Source organism: Capricornis sumatraensis, chromosome 11 (assembly GCF_032405125.1).
Source record: "Capricornis sumatraensis isolate serow.1 chromosome 11, serow.2, whole genome shotgun sequence".
Lineage (NCBI taxonomy): Eukaryota > Metazoa > Chordata > Mammalia > Artiodactyla > Bovidae > Capricornis > Capricornis sumatraensis.
The window spans coordinates 82,359,215-82,372,000 of NC_091079.1; the positions used below are offsets into that span (position 1 = coordinate 82,359,215).

At 46.6% G+C, this 12,786-nt stretch overlaps 1 pseudogene; it reads right to left on the reverse strand.

Moving 5' to 3' along the window:
• Window positions 1-2,316: 2,316 nt before the first annotated feature.
• LOC138088229 (cytochrome b-c1 complex subunit 7 pseudogene) lies at window positions 2,317-2,553 on the reverse strand (annotated as a pseudogene).
• Window positions 2,554-12,786: the final 10,233 nt, after the last annotated feature.

The window sequence follows — 12,786 nt, forward strand, 5'->3', positions numbered from 1 at the left end:
GCACAAACACACATGCCATCATGAAATAAAGTTTGAGATACCAAGAATTTTCTTTCTCTTATGCATTATTCTAGGGTCCCCCCGCTACCACTCAGGTAGCAGATTTCAGGGGAGAAAGGGTACAACCTTAAAGAACAGATTGTCAAGTTCCTGGCTTCTGACCTTTCAGGAGACTTTCCTAAATGGCAGGCAGAGAAGTAATGACCTTAAAACCTGTGACTCCCTAACGAAGAACCATGGCTCAGAGAGAAAAGGCTCTTGTGAGTTTTAAAAGCCTGGCTCTGAGTATCAAAAGCTAAAGTCGCCAAGACTGAGATCATAGAGTTTATACTATGAATCCAGGATCAGCAAACAGGGCCTGTCGCATGTTTTTGTGAATAAAGCTTTATTCATGCACAGCCACACCCTTTCCTCCACATATTGAACAGGTGTTTTCCTGCTGCAGTGGCAGAGTAGAGTTGTCTCCACAGAGACAGAATGTTCCACAGAACCAACAACATTTAGTAAATGAAAAAGTTTGCCAGCCTCTGCCATCTACCACAGAGTAAGGAAAATGGGGGAAGAGGAATTTGATGATGGGAGAGGAGTTTTCCCATCTCTGAGAAAGAAGACAGCAGGAGGGAAAGCAAGAAGTCATTCAGGTTATGATGAGTTTCTCTCTGAGCCCCCAGATGAGGATGCAAGCAAAGTTAAGTTCAGTTATAGGAAAAAAATCTTCCATTTTTGCATTTCTGAATGATTTATAAAATTCCTATCAGCATAGGAGTAATTTAGCAGGATCAGAATAGGAAGAGAGGGAGAAAGTGAGACAAAAGTACACGTGGGTCAAACTATAGAGCGCCCCTACACTTGGAGGATGAGGACTGGGTGTCCAGCCCTGGCGCAGAGCAGGGTCGCTGGCTGTGAAGAGCTGTAGAACCACCGTTGTTTCAAGGCTGTCCTCCCCCCACTCCCCCGAGGCCACACCTCCGGCTGCTTTTAGGCACTTCACCTCAACCCAGACTCACATCACCTCTGCAGGGGTGGCGGGGGGTGGGTACTTCCTGTCCCATCTTAAGAGCAGAGGCACTGGAAACTCTGAAAGTCTCTGGAACTTGTCTTGGGATCAGAACCCAGGTTTCCAATTCCCTCTTCAGGGCTCACCCAGTTCTGCCCAAGAAAGGGAGGGGCTGGCCCATACCTCAGGAAGGCGACTGCCAGAACTTCCTCCTGAGCTGGGTACCTGGATGTGAGAGAGGATAGAGCACGCAAGGAGGCTGTGAAAGATGGTTCTATTTATAGTAAAGGGAATACATTCACTCATTCAGCCACTCACTTACTCATTCACTCACTCATTCATTCACTCATTCATTTTCTTGTTTCAGAGGGCCTGTCCCTCTTGACTTCCGAAGAGAATGCATTTTGACCGTTGACCTTAAAAAAAAATCCTGAAGAGCTGTTGATCATTCTTCATAGCTAGCCAATCACACTGGTTTTGTAAAGCAGTTCAGTAGGTGAAAAAAAGGGGATGGGGGAGGCATAAGCCTCTATAGTCAGGCAACTTTAGGTTACCTGCTGCTAAGTAACTTCAGTCGTGTCCAACTCTGTGCGACCCCATAGATGGCAGCCCGCCAGGCTCTGCTGTCCCTGGGATTCTCCAGGCAAGAATACTGGAGTGGGTTGCCATTTCCTTCTTCAATGCATGAAAGTGAAAAGTGAAAGTGAGGTCGCTCAGTCATGTCTGACTCTTAGCGATCCCATGGACTGCAGCCTACCAGGCTCCTCTGCCTCAGCTATCCAGTCTGAAAGTCAGGTTAATAAGACCTGCCTTCAAGCCCACTGGGTAACAGCATTATGTGAAGAGACAGGATTTTCTGCTGAGTGACCAGGTGTGAACTCCAAGTTGCTGGGTTCTGAGCTGGCTGAGACGGGGGCTCCCCCTCCTCTAGGAGTACGGCTGTGCTCACCCCCCTGAGGGGTTCCTGGCCGCTATTAGCATCAGTGTGCACTTCCAAGAAGCCTTTCTCTGCCATCCAGGCCACTCTCAGGATTACAGAAGCCTGCATTGTCATATGCTCATCAGGTGCTATTCTGTCCCCACTCAGAGTCCCTAAAAAAAAAAAAAAGGAAAGCACAGGGGCTGGGGTCCCTCTTCTGGAGCACAACCTGTGTATTGTTCAGCCAAGCTCAGACAGTGCCAAGACAGGTGGGCCCCTTGGGCCACCCCTTTTTTTCCAGCAATAATTAAAATATTTATTTAAAGTAATACATTTCAGGTTTCACCAACTTCATAAAAATACTTGAGAACAGCTGTATCCACAGATTTAGACTACTAAATTATTTCTTTGCCCATTCTGTCTCTTTTCTTTCCTGAATAATCTCTTTCAGATATAGTTCAAGGTAGAATTCATCCTCCTCATATTCTGCCCACCGCTCTTTAGGCAGGATCTGCTGCCTCATGCCCAGGTCCAGTGCTCTCTTGATGAGAAACACTCTGTAGTTACAAAGGTTCTCAGGAAGCCTTCTTATGGCTTCTTTTACATCGTCATCCTCATATATTGTATCATCTCGCATTAAGCCCAGTTTATTGAACCTGTGCTGCACCAGGGGTGGGAATGAATTCCAGCATCCACATGGCATGATTAAAGAACATGGTCTATAGGCGGAAGGGGAAATTTGCAGAGGCCAGTGCAGAACCAGAGAAGAGAAGGAATCTTCTCTAGTCCAGTGCAGAACCAGAGAGGAGGAATCTCCCTGCATTCTCTTTTCAGCCACAGAGAATTGTGCTCAGGGCTCAGACTCTGCTGACTGGCAGTTTGGTCTATGTTCCATGACCAGACCCTCCCCCATGGGCCTCCCTTTGTCTAGGGTAATTGTAGGACAGCCCTTTTGACATGGAGACTATCTAGGCAGCTTGGACCAGTGGTCTGGATCAAGGGCAGTGGAAGAGGGCGGAGTAGGCAAGACGCAAAGAATGCTTCCTGGCCTGAGAAGCCACAGCAGCCCCAGGCCAGCCCCTCCCCTTCCTCCAGGCCAGCCCTTCCCCTTCCTCCAGACTCGGGGAGCCTAGGAAGAGGAGGGAGACTCTTCATCTGGTCACGCTGCACAAAAACCACCCACAGGAAGTCTTGAACACTTGGGCCTGGACTCCAGGCTGTCTTCCCAAGTCAGGCTGACAATGCTTACAAGCAAGCTCAGGGCTCCTGGAAACACGATTCACAAAGCAAAGCTGGCTTTTAACAGAATCATGAGTTTCATTTGGGGATCAAATAGAATCTCCCTCCCTGGGAAGTGGATTGAATCAGAAAGGCTCTATTTTGACTCAGTGACAGAGAGGCAAGTCTGGATGAGACCAGATGACTAAAGGATGGCTCACAGAAGGGTTGTTATTTAATCCTATTCTTCCTACAAAGCAGAGGGTCCGTGCAGTCACTGGGCATTGATGCCACTGACAACGTTCCAGAAGGAGGGATGAATAATGCCAGCTAATGAGTCAGGCTGGCTGCAGGCGCTGTAGTGAGCACCCACAAATCCTGGGGCGAGTTGAGGTAAACTGTTGTATCCACTTCAGAATAAAATGACTAAACAGTAAGATCCAAGCCTTGTTCTGAAAGGAACAATTTGTTTCAAAATAAACTTTCCCCAGGAAAGTAAAGAAACAATCAATTACGTTTCCAGCAACACTTTCCACATAGAAACCTGTGTTCTCAGTGGAGTCTGGAGACATAGCATGGGCTGATTGGGGAGGTGGTGGCATCTCCTGCCTGGGAAGCCAGGAGTGTTAGGCTGAATTCTCATTGGCCTGAGATGATTTAAGTGTTGTTCTGCCTAAAAGTAAGTAACGGAACCACCAAAAGGCAAGCCTGTGGGGCAAATGATGGTGTCTTTAGCTGAGTTTCTTGTTTGAGAAACCATTTGTTAAGCACCAATATCCTCCTGTTTAATCCGAGTAATAACTCCATGAGGTAGACATTAATATGATTGTCACCATTTTACAGGTTAAAAAATTGTGGCAATGTCCTGCAAAAGGTGAATGGATCACCTATCATGAATCCAGATGACTTAATAGTAAACAGAAATGAGCTATCAAGCCACAAAAAGACATGGAAATTAAATGCGTTTTGCTAAGTGAAAGCCAGTCTGAAAAGACTACATACATGCTGCATGATTCCAACTATAGGACATTCTGGTAAAAGCAAAACTCTGGAGATCATAACAAGTCAGGGGTTACGGAGGAGTGAAGGATGACTAGGCAGAGCTAATATATTCTGTCTGACGTTATACTGGTGAATATTCATCATTATGCATTTGTCAAAACCGATAGAATGTACAACACAAAGAATAAATTCCAATGTGAACTAGGGATTTTGGTTGATTGAAAAAACAAAACAAGCGAGGGAAGGGATAAATTGGAAATTTGGGGTTAACAGGTATGCACTACTGTACATAAACAATAAGGACCTATTTGCAGCACAGGGAACTATTAATATCTTGTAATAACCTATAATGTGAAAGAATCTGAAAGAGAATATATAAATATAGCTAAGTCACTTCGCTGTATACCTAAAACATTGTAAATCAACTACAATAAAAAACAAAAACATATTGTACAATACCGGAAAATAGAAAATATTTTATAATAATTATAAATGGAATATAACATTTAAAAGTTGGTTACAATCACTGTATTGTATGCCTGAAACTTATAATATTATATGCCAGCTACCCTTTGATAGAAAATAAATTAAAAACAAAACAAAACTGTGGTAGGTACGTGCCCACCATTCATGTTCCCTGCGCCCCGTCTCCACCATCCTTCATGCTGTGCCCAGCATGCAGTGCTCAGTAAGTGTTTGTCAGATGAACAACTGAATAAGTGCCTGCTAACAGACCCAACTGTATTCAGTTAGCAGGTGGACATTTCTCTTATCCCTGGGAATGAATCAGGATTAGTTCAAATCAGTTGTGGCAACTTGGTTTCCTTGTGCAGTGATTGGCCTAGCAGTGGGTGTACGGCCCAGTCTGGTCAATAAGACGGAGCAGAACTGATGTTTAATGGGATATGTCAGAATGGTGGTACTAGTTATTAAACTAGTGAAATACTTCTGTACCAGGTAGTAAATACTGTTTCCCTGAGGAAAATTTCTCCTTGAGTAAAAAAGCAAAGGCTCATATCTTTTTTGCTCATATGCTTTCTTCCTGCTGTATCACTGTTGTTAGCACCATGGCAGCCATCCTGTAACCGTGAGGCAACAAGATGATGATAAGAAAAACAGAACCTGAGTCCTTAATGATGCTGGTAAGCCACACTGCATCAAACCTGGAGCTGTCCTCCCTCTAGACGTGTTATTATGTGAAACAAATATCTTTCATAGAAGGTTTAAGTTGTTCCGTTATTGTTTTAAACAATATAGACTCAGGCTCAATGAGTTAAATAATAATCATGTTGATACTGAGTGCTAACTATGTGTCAAGTGCTATGCTAAGCTACTTGTGCCCATCATCTCCTTTGCTCTTCTCAGTAACTTTTGAGAGGTACTATTGTTATCCTCACTTTTCAGATAATGAAATTAAGGGTTGGGAGATTTAAAAACTTCCTGAAGCTCATGAAACCAGCAAACTAGAACTTGCACCCAGCTCTGGGCTGTACTAGAATACAAATTGTCTTTGTATTCATTTTGACTGCACACAAAGATCTTGTGGGAAGATTGTTGGGAACAGGAAGGATTCACCTTGGGAGGGCCACATGGCCTTCAGATGGGTCCCTGGCATGTGGCGGCTCCATGGCCTGGTCCCATATCCCAAGTCTGGCCCCTAATGTGCAGGTTAAGAAATTCAATTGTCAGTTACCCCAGGCTGAGTGGGTGCCAGGTACCTGCCACACGAAAAACACGAGTAAGTGGGTGAAAAGAAGAGCTATCAAGCAGATCAGGTGCAGGTGAGCACTCGCTGGCACTGTCTCTTCCTTGAGGCTTGAAGATGCAAGCACATGGAAAATTAGATTACAACCAGGAAGCTGCCTGCTAGACATGGGCTCTGAGATGATAGGGAGCTAGTGATCCTCACTGCAGATGTTCCCAGGCTCTGCAGCCCCTGCAGACAGATGGGGAACTCGCTGTGTGGGCCAAGGCACCCACCTGCAGACACTTACATCACTGGGCTTGCTCGGATTTTGCACATTTTTCACTTGGATGTGTGAATGCCTTCAGGCAGCTCGCTCCTAGCGTCCCAGCTGAAACCAAGTCATTCTCCTTCAAGGTGATTCTGCCTGGTTTGTAGGCAGCCATTACAATCTTGCTTCATCATTAAACTTCCCGGAGGCAATCTTGTTTCTGACTCCTTGTTAGTCTGATACTCCAACTTAGGTCTATGTTTTGGTCCTACATGGAGTTTCATTCAAAAAAGCACTCTCTGACTGTGATAGTAATTTAAAGAAATTCTGATCTTACTTGGGTGGCTCAGGAACACTCGAGGGAATAATCCATAGCAATCCTGGGTTGGGATGATCCCCTGGAGGAGGGCATGGCAACCCACTCCAGTATTCTTGCCTGGAAAATCCCCATGGACAGAGGAGCCTGGCAAGCTACAGTCCATGGGGTTGCAGAAGAGTCGGACATGATTTAGTGACTAAACAACAATAACAAATGTGTCTCTGAGCTCTTCTGTTCCCTGGCTCTCATGGTCCCACACTTCCTCCAGAGTCTCCAGCATCTGAAACAAGACTCAAGCACAGGTGGCTTTTTCCTTCTTTTTCTGCTTCTCACTTTGCAGCTCTTTGTTCTATAAATTGATTCAGCCACTCTGCTAAGACCTGTGCCCTTTCCTTCCAGCTTGTCCTCTCTCTCCTGGTTCTGCATCACAAAAGCTACCCTGTTAGGGGATGGGCAGGAACAGGCGTTAATAGGTTTGCATCCATCGAAATCTCCCCCAGCAGACACCAACCTGGACCCTGACGACAAGATGGTGCCCGTGGCAGGGTTCTGGCCTCCACAGAGCTTCCAAGTTCTTGAAAGATACAGGTCGAGGCAACCTAGCCCAACTTGAGGGAGCTCTGACGGACAGGTGGGTGTGTGGACAGAGATAGAGGTTGGGTGCATTCTGAGGAACGTGCGGACCTATCGCATGGATACTCATTGGCTGTGTTGCTGCACCACCATTGGGAACCAAGGCTGAGAATATGGAGTCAGTGGAGAGAAAACCTCAAAGAGGAAAAGGGGCTACGTCTCGCCTTAAGAGAATTTAAGTGCTTTAGTAGAAGGAAAGCAGCCTTGCCCTGGTCAGAGAGAGAGATGCAAGATTATGCATCCTCCTTCCTGTCACACCAACAAAGGAAAGGGCTCAGGGCAGGAGAGAGGCCACCACCTCTGGCCACGGGGAGAAACTGGAGAAGTTAGTTACCTGTGCCTCTCTGTCCTGCCGGGGTGGAATAGAGGAATGGAGAGATGTGGGCGCAGCCTAGAGGAAGGGTAGGTGCCAGCTCCCAGGGGCTGACCTGTGAAGTGCAGTGATGTCCCAGGATTTGTTCTGCTTCATCCATTCTCACCTCCCAGCCTCCCAAGGTTTTCTCTATTACAAATAATGTGGCTATAAACATCCTTGGACATTAGCCTAGGGTACTTTAGCTTCTATAGGGTAGAGTCACAGGAATGAAATTGCTGAGTCAAAGCTTTTTTTTTTTTTAAATTGTAATGGATGTTGTCAGATTGCCTTCCAAAATGCCTGTAACCATTTGCCATCATTCCACAAACAATGCAAGAGAGTTCCTTTTGCTCTGCATGGTTCAGTCACCCAGTCGTGTCTGACTCTTGCCACCCCGTGAACTGTAGCCTGCCAGCCTCCTCTGTCCATGGGGTTCTCCAGGGAAGAATACTGGAGTAGGTTGTCATTTCCTTCTCCAGTGGATCTTCCTGATCCAGGAATTGAACCTGGGTCTCCTGCATTTCAGGGAGATTCTTTACTGACTGAGCTACGAGGGAAGCCCAGTTTCTCTGCATCACTGCCATCAAAGGTGTTCCAGCTATTTTCATTTTTTCCAGTGTGGTGGATATAAAATTACTTTAATCTGCATATCCCTGGTGAGTTTTGGGCATCTTTTCAGATGTTTGTTGCTATTAAGATATGCTTTCTCTGAGTTGTTATTTTTTTCCTTTCTTTCCTTTCCTTTATTTCTTTTCTCTTATTTTTTGGTACTTTCTTTTCAATTGTATATTACTTGTATATTATAAATATGCTTGTATATTATACATTAAATATTTATTACAAATGTAATCTTTATTATACATTTGTATATGCTATATATGTATATTTGCATAAGTACAAATAAATATTAATATTATAAATATTTTACTCTGAATATCTATGCCCTTCAGCTTGAGAAAATTATTTTCTGCTATTTGATGACTTTCCACTCTTATTTTCCATGTTCACTGTTTCTGGAACTCATGAATCAGCTTGAAGTCCTGCGGGCAGGCAGATGGGAAGGGAAGATGGGGGTGAAGTGGGAAGAGCAGGGACAAGGTGGAACCACAAGCACGAGTTAAGCCCCACAGGGAGGACAGAGTGACACCAGTGCCTGTTTTTGTCCCCTTGACCCTTTGCTGTGATGTGGGTGTCTGCCAAACATACACCTGGCCCCCAGGAGCTAGAGAGGCTCAAAGTGGAGCAGGAGCTGCTGATCAGATGAAAGTGAAAGTGAAGTCACTCAGTCGTGTCGACTCTGCGACCCCGTGGACTGTAGCCCACGAGGCTCTTCCATCCATGGGACTCTCCAGGCCAGAATACTGCAGTGGGTTGCCATTTCCTTCTCCAGGTGATCTTGCCGACCCACGGATCGAACCCAGGTCTCCCACATTGCAGGCAGACGCTTTAACTTCTGAGCCACCAGGGAAGCCTGCTCATCAGATGAGCGCACACATAATTTGAGCTACAAATTGGTGGCCACTTCACTTCCACCCTTCAAATCACTCCAATCTCTCTTGTGGCCAACCCCAACCGAAATATACAGGGAAGGGAATTCTGGGAAATGTAGTTCAGCCAAGCCAAGCAGGTTAGTCACAAAGCCACCACAGCTTTCTTTGAAATCTTACTTAACTTTCATATAGCACACATATAGCTATATGCCAGTTACTGTGCTAAACATTGAGTGTATATTAACTCATTTAATTGTTATAATGCTCCTTACAAGTAGCTATTGTTATAAATATTCCCATTTTGCAGAGGGAGAAACTGAAAATAGAAAGGCTAAGTAAGCTGCCTAAGGCAGACAGCAGGTAAGTGGGAGAGCTGGGCTATAAACCCAGGAAGTCCGACTCCAGGGTTTGCACACTATGCCACAGTGCAAAGGCAGCATTGTGCCCTGGCCAAGTAGATATTTAAAAGTGAAAAGTGGTGAGCTGTAGAGCTTTATGTGGGGAGTTATTTGATTGGTTGTGCTTTTTTTTTGACTCTCCCACAAATGTGTTGAATTCTGTGTGTATGTACGCTAAGGAATGTGTGTTCCAGTAAACAGAGGGTCAAAATGAAATAAGACTGCTCAAAGAATCTGCATTTTGTCCTCTCTTGATTCCTGTGCCCTCACCTCTCGAGTGCAGGCAATGCCAGCAGAAGGATGAGGTGGGCTCTCAGGAGGCAACTTCAAGGCCACTCCTGTCTCTCTGCAGGCTCCAGGCTCCCAGGACTGAGATCCCTGGGCCAGGGTAGCCCCAGAGATGCCTCTGCATCCTGAGCCTCTCTCTGGGAGGCAGGAACGTGAGCTAACAGAGCCCGCTTTGCCATGGGTGCTATTCCCCTGGCACGGAGAAAGCATGGGGTGCCTCTATGTTTAGGCACAGCCTGGTCTTCAACAAGGAATCTGAATCCCACACAAAATGGCAAGCTACCTCCCCATGCCTTTTGCCTGGTGGCTCAGCAGTAAAAAGTCCTGAAATACAGGAGAGGAGGGTTTGAGCACTGGGTTGGAAGATCCCCTGGAGGAGGAAATGGCAACCCACTCCAGTATTCTTGCCTGGGAAATCTTAAGGACAGAAGAGCATGGCGGGCTACAGTCCATGGGGTCGCAGGAATCGAACACAACTTAGCGACTAAACCACCACCACCACCACCACCAAGTAGGTCATTAGAAGGGATGGGGGTAGCAACCTTGGTTTCCAACATTTTATAATCCTGGTCTCCTGCTCTGAAGCTCCTCACCCATGTGTACAGAACCCTGGTGCCCCCAAGGGCGAAGGCTGAGTGTGGGGTCACTTGGCCCCCTCAGCTCCGCTCAGGAGCCAGGGACCAGACCTCTCCCAGGGATCAAAACCTTCACTCCCGGGGCCTATCTGCAGCTGCTGTGGGCAGTGCAGGAGGTCACAGAGAAGCCTCCAGCCTGGCTTCCCCGTGCTGATATCCAAGCCTAAATTCAGGGGTAGATGCTGGAACGGATATTGGGACTGATTGGCTGGACCCTTGCCTGCTCAGCAGCTGCATCCCACCTCCCCCGATCCCCTACAGTGGGTGTGAGAAGGCAGGTTAGCGCGTGACGCATTGATCCTCAAATGAGTGCACAGCAGAATCCCCTGGAGGGTTTAGGCCACCAGCCCCACCCTCAGAGCATCCGAGGCCTACGACTGCGCATTTCTTACAAGTTCTCAGTCGCTGCAGCTACCTCTGCCAGGAGGACCCCGCTTGGAGAACCACCTCTGCGGAACACCACATTGTCCTCTGAGGCAAGATGCCCTTCCAATACGCACTGCTAAACCGCTGCTGCCAACCCAGCCAGGGGTTAGCGGGGGTGGGACGGGGGAGCAGCCTGGAGGCAGGCCTTCCCTGCCCGCTGGCTCCCAGCACGGAGTTGCACAGCATCAGCTAAAGCCGCCAGGGAGGTCCCGGCCCTCAGTTGAGCCAGTCACCTACACAAAGCGTCCTCTGTGGTGCAGACTTGCTGACAAGCACCACCCTGTATTTTGGGGATGAACCAAATCTTCATAACATTACACCCGTGGATTCCTGGCTCTGAAAACTGACTAGAAGAGTCGCCCTGCTCTGCCAGCCGGCGGACCCGGGGCCCGCCTCTGCAGGCCGGAAATGGAGTCTGGCCGGCCGGAAGTCTAAGAGTTACTTCCGGTGCCCCTGACACTGCCACCACAATACAGCTGAGGTGAGAATACTGTACTTCACAATCCCCTCGGCCTCTCCCACTTCGGCCTTAAAAGGCCTCTGACCGGACCTAGTACTCAGAACCAGAGTCAGGGGCCGGGCTGGCAGCTGGGAGCCGCTCAGACCTGTCAAGGATGTCAGCTTTGCCGACAGTCATGGAGGCGCAGTGCAGCCCCACTTGACTCAAGTGTCCCTCTCAGAGCTTCCGTGGACGCCTAATTGTTTCTCCCTCTTTGGCTTTCAGAATTTCGAGTCTCCTGACCTCTCTTCATTTTCCCATCACAATGAACTTCAGGTGAAGGGCGAGGTATTCGTGCCTGCAAAGATCTACTAATGACCTTCTTGGTGTTTTAAACGCAGACTGTCTGGTCCACGTGTCTTAACCTGGGCCCTGAACCCAAATATGGACAACGAGGTGAGTAGGTCAGCAGGTACTGATGTGTTATTCATCGATCACGTGCCCCAGAGTGGAACTGGAGGGTTTGGAAAGATGGTTCCTGTTTCCACAGGCAACACTTGCCTGACTGGAAACACTTCAACTGCCCTTTGTCTCCGACTCCAGAGAAAAAACAGAACATTCCTCACTGGGGTTCTTTCTGTTGAGTGTTTTTGCATGGTGACCAATCAGCAGACATTTGCAGTCGGTAGAATAAATCACAGTTGTGCTGGCTCTCAGAAGTCATTTATTTCACTAACTTTCAAGGGAATTTAAGAAGTTCAGAAAACTGCATGTATATGAGTAAATTCTAAACTCAAGCACAAAGGGGGAGCAGTACTTTTACTAATATAAAATTTGTTTCCCTTTGCTTCTGCTAATAAATATTAAATAAATATTGGTTTAAAATTGATTTGAAGAGGATGCAAAATTATAACTTGTCACAGATCTCACTGTGACTCTGTGTAGATGTTACTGAATTAAATCCTATGGCCCCTGCTCAGGCCCTAGGCTGACCAAGGCTCCCTGTCTCAGGTTTAAGTAGGCTAATAACCAAGACTGAGTCAGTATAAGCTTTATTCGGTGGCCAAAGAAAGGAGAAGCAGGAACTACGTTTACAGCTCAACTTCTTGCCCATCTGGAAAAGACAAAGGGAGGAGGAATGAGGCTAGTGATGGGGAGGCAGGTGCATTAGTCTACTGGGAAAGGGACCAGGCTTCTTCCCAGGCAGTGGATGTCATCCTCTTTTTATCCCTTTTGGTCCTTACTGTCAGTTCTGGTCACTAATAGGTGTGCCATTTATTTACTAATGAAGTAAAATGAATGAAGCATATAATGAGACTCAGCATCTGTTGAAGATTAGATTCCTGCCATCTTGGTCCTGGCTAGCTCCATTTGGTTTCTTTCTTTCTTTCTTTTTTTTTTTTTCTGCCACACCATGTAGCACGCAGGATCTTAGTTCACCAACCAGGTATTGGGGAACCCTGTGCGTCCCCTGTTTTGGAAGCACAGAGTCTTAACCACTGGACTGCTAAGAAAGTCTCCATCTCATTATTGTTTTGTTGTAGCTTTCTTTCTAATATCTGGACCCTTTAACTTAAGATTTATGTTAATTCCTGCTAAAGGTGGGATTGCAGATTTTGAGCAAGGATCTAGAGCAGCTCTGGTAGCATAAAGTCTATGAAATGTAAGCTTGTCCAGTTTTCTGGGTGAGTATTCATAGCTTTTGTTGTGTA